The following is a 4,547-nucleotide window of genomic DNA, read 5'->3' on the forward strand; positions in this document are numbered from 1 at the left end:
AGACAGCCGCAATCGCTGCATTTTTTCCCCTCCATTTATTCCCCTTACTAGCATGCCCCTTAACTGCCACATCAAAGTCACACCATAATTTTGACTTTGAGGAAGCTGCTTCCCAGCAGCCGCAGACGCTCTGGCCATCTCAACACATGTACCAATTCTTCAAAGGTTTTGGCTCTTGGCTTTTTGGGAATTAATTGATTTCTTATTGAACTGTAGGTAAGAGCCCCAACTTCACTTTATGGTTTTGCTTCCCCCCCCCCCTTTCTTTTGCCTTTGTTCATTGGTTATATTGTTAGCAGTGAAAATGTGAGTCAACGCTTCACATGACTCCAAGTTTGCTGTTGCTGATTCAGTCATGGAAGAGTTTCCCCAAATGTGGCATTTATTATCTCTCAGAGACTAGGAGGGCTCACAAGTGGAAACGTGTTGGTATTTGCAAGCGTCTGTCAGCTCAGTTATAAAAGGGTTAACTGTTCGTATGTAAACAAGTTATTGAAGTCACTGTTTTATGACTGGTCTATTGATTAGCTATTGGTCAGTCAGATAGCCATTGCTTATGTGTTAGTGAGCACGTACATCAGAAGGCGTAAAAGTTAACTTGTTTTCTTTGTTTCAGTGGGGAAGACCACATGGACAGAGAGAAGTAGGAAGAGCAAGCAGTCTTAAGTGTACAGTTAGTACTGTAAATATGTAACAGAGCAGTACAGCATTTATTTGTTTTATTCCATGTAGCCCTACCCTTTTTAATGAGTAAACTTCTTTTATATAAAGCAACTCAAGGTATCTCTGGCTCTCTTCTTTCCCACTGGATGCTACTTCCACATCTCTGCCAATAAGTATCTCTTTTAATCGAATGCCCTTCGAAACTGCATCTTTCCCTTATTCCTTTTTCTGACTAGACTGGCAGGTTTAGCTCCACTTCACTGCAGCATACTCTGTCATGGGCACTTTGATGTTTGAACACATGAGTCTAGCAAGATCAGCACAGTCAACAGGCCGTAGTTCTCTGGGGTCTCAGAGTTCTGTTCATACCACCTACCACATGATTATTTTAACTGGAGATGGTGGGGATTGAACCTGGAAACTTCTGCACGCAAAGCAGACGTTCCGTCAATGAACAGCAGGCCTTTCCTGCCTTAAATGAAGCAGCATGGCCATAAGTGAGCATACACTCTTATGTAAGCTCCTAGGGAAAGTAATCTATGGTAGTGCAGGCGAGACACATGTAATGGGTGCAAAACTTCCTCTAGTGGCTGCTTGAATACAATGAAACCCTTTTTCAAAATGGAAAACTGATGGGTATGAAAACTGGTGCACAGAAGAAGGCATAGAAGTAGAAGTGGGCTTTACAGGGATCATCTCAGATAGAATGGTCAGGTCCTCCCTGGCAACTGGGGGAGAGGGGTTTGCAAAACCCATAGTAGGAAGCTCCAGAGCTTTGGGAGTGGAGCCTGAGGAGGAGGGGCCACTGTGGGGTACAATGCCACAGAGTCTACCCTCCAAAATGGCCATTTTCTCCAGTGGAATTGATCTCTACAGTTTGGAGAAGAGGTGTAGTTTGAGGGATCCCCCGGTCCCACATGGAGGCTGGAATTCCTAATGTCAGGTGAGATCTCGTCAAATTGGCAGAGCAAAAGTGAGGGTCAGAAAGTGGTTCATGTAAAAGGGGAGGGACTTGGGACTGATATGGCCAGTGACCAGAACAAAGAAGCTGACATAAATCCCTGTTCATCAAGGAAGCTTTGAGAAACTTTGGGTCTTTCACGGTCAACCTATTTCACAGAGTTGTTCTGAGGACAAAAGGGCAGAGGAACCAGGTACCCTTAGAATCTTACAATGTACAGAGAAGCAACATTAGTCCCATTTTGTTTTTTCCCCTTCCTTTCCATAATGTACAGAGGAAAAATGTTTTTAAAAACCTGATTCGTATATGATTAAAGCTGTCAGTTATATCAGATCCTGCTGCTGGGGGATCTCTGAGTAGTTGCTCTTACTTCTTTCTTGCCACAATACCTTGAACAGCCATGGTAACAGAGGTACAGATTATTCCCTCTTCCTACCACTCTATCTTAAAAACAAACCTCTTCTGCAGGCAGTATTGTAAAAGCAGAGGTTGCAGTTCAAAGCTAAGCAGTGTGATACCTTTCTAATACGGATTCCGTGCAGCAGATTTATAACGAGCTGCAGTCGCCAGAAATGAATTTGTTTTCCATTTGGGAAAACAAGTTCATTTATAATAATTGCAACTCACCATAAATCTGCTGTGCAGAATCCACTTAAGTCCACCGAAGTCTGTGGGCACATAGAAGGGTGTATGTAACTCTGCTTAGGATTGCATTGTTAAAATACGATCACATATATCATGTAGGTATACCTTATCTCAAGAACCCATTTTTGTAAAATAAAACTGTTTTACTATTTAAAGACCAGTAGATGGCAACAAGTGATCGGTTCAATCCAGACTAAGCCCTGGAATTTCTACAGAATTCACTGGTGTTATATTTCCGAGAATTCAAAGTGGGACCCATTCTGACTCTCTGATTGTTGTGGCTTCATTAAAGAAAGCTGAAGATCACTTGCAATCCATGGTCTTGCTTAGGAGCGATCTTGGAATGCAGATCTCCACGTAAGGTCTTTGATCTTTGCTGGTGCTACTGTTTTGTCTCTGAGATGAAAGCACAAAGCATAATGTTAGAACTGGCTTTGTTGCAACCATATTAATATTGCCAGCAACACAAGCTGTTGAACAGACTGATCTAGTAATACAAATCCTTCCTTGTTATTGGTAACTTACCTTACAATCCTTCCCATAATAACATATTTTAAGCATAGAACTATAAGCCACATTCAGACCAAGGATTTTTCAGGCTAAAATAATAGTGTCTTAGTATGCTTTACCAGAGGCGTAGCTAGGAAAAATGGAGTCCGGTGCAAAATCTGAGCCCGCCCCCCCCCCCCCCATGGGCAGCCACTGTGATGCTAGAATCCACATCCAACAGCATCACTTTCAATGGTGTTTAAACTAGGGAGCCCAGATTCTCCTTTTAAATCCACCTTAAAGGGAGAATCTGGGGTCCCCAGTTAAGACAACATTGAAAGTAGTGCTGTTTTGGGATGGATTATCCCCCCACCCTGAAACAGCATTACTTTCAATGTTTAAACTGGGGACCTCACATTCTCCCTTTAAATCCATGCTGAAGGGATTTAAAAGGAGAATCTGGGGAAATCTGGGGGGGTACCTGCTGTCAGGGGTGCAAGTGTTAAGCTAGAAGCCCCAAAATTTCAGGGTATCTTTAGGAGACTCTCCTAATGATACCACCCAGTTTTGGTGAAGTTTGGCTCAGGGGGGTCCAAAGTTATGGACCCTCAAAGGTGTAGCCCCCATCTTCTGTTCGCTCCCTTTGGGAGTCCATATCTTTGGACTCTCTGAACCAAACCTCACCAAACCTGGGTGGTATCATCAGAAGAGTCTCCCAAAAAATCCCTGAAATTTTGGTATTGCTAGCCTAAAAACCGTGCCACCTGCAGGCCAAAAACTTAAAAAAACAAAAAACACCAACGAACCTGAATTTTTTGCACCCTCCACAGGCGTGCACCCAGTGCAACACGCACCCCATGGCCCCCTGGAAGCTACGCCTCTGTGCTTTACCCAGCTATCACAACTTAGTACTAGTTGTAGCTACTCCAAACAAGACTACAGGCTAATAGAATCAGCAAGTCTGATGATCTTTATGAAGTCCTTAGAAGGGTCGGTTGCCATTTTTTCAGGAAACTAAGCTGAAATACAGAGTGGCTAAGATTGCAATGGTATGCATGCTAACAGCCAGACAGCACGCCACAACACCTAATGTGTATTCTCTCAGATTCCCCAACTTTACTTCGTCCCTGACCTAACTTTGGCTCAAAGGGCAGTAACACTGCTTATCATGGAGTTAGTTCTGTTGTGCTCAGTGGAACTTCCTTTGGTAAACCTCCCTGCCAGTAGGCTGCTCTTTTATGACAGAGTTTTCCCACTGGATGCACCAGTTTCACACCGCTTTCACTCATTAACAAAACCACTTGGTGTGAACAATTATCAAACTGGTTTTTTTTAATCAGTCACAAGGCATAAAGTGCAGCAGAGGCAGCAGCTTATCTCCCGTCTCACCTGAAGATGAAAGTGCAAAGCTACAATCTTGTAAGAAACCGTAAACTGCAGGGACTTAAATGCCCTCTTCTCTGCTTGTAGCTTGGAAATTAAAACGTGGACAATCAGCAGGATATGAGCCAAAACGAAATAGTTCTTTAAAGAAATAAAATAAAATAAGGTATTCAAAAAGGGTTAAGCAAGCTACAACAAAGAATAGGCTTTGAGAAACTCAGGTCTAACACCCAAACTTGGCAGGATGCTTCTTTGGCTGACTTCCCATAATGATTAACTCGGATTCAAGATTCCAGAAAGTGTTGGTTGTCGTCGTCGTCGTCGTCGTCGTCGTCTTTCTCCCTGACTGTCTGTAGGTGCTGTTGCTTGTCCTTTAGCCGGAGCAACAAGTTTTGCCGGTTCCATC

This window comes from Sphaerodactylus townsendi, linkage group LG01 (genome assembly GCF_021028975.2).
Source record: "Sphaerodactylus townsendi isolate TG3544 linkage group LG01, MPM_Stown_v2.3, whole genome shotgun sequence".
Lineage (NCBI taxonomy): Eukaryota > Metazoa > Chordata > Lepidosauria > Squamata > Sphaerodactylidae > Sphaerodactylus > Sphaerodactylus townsendi.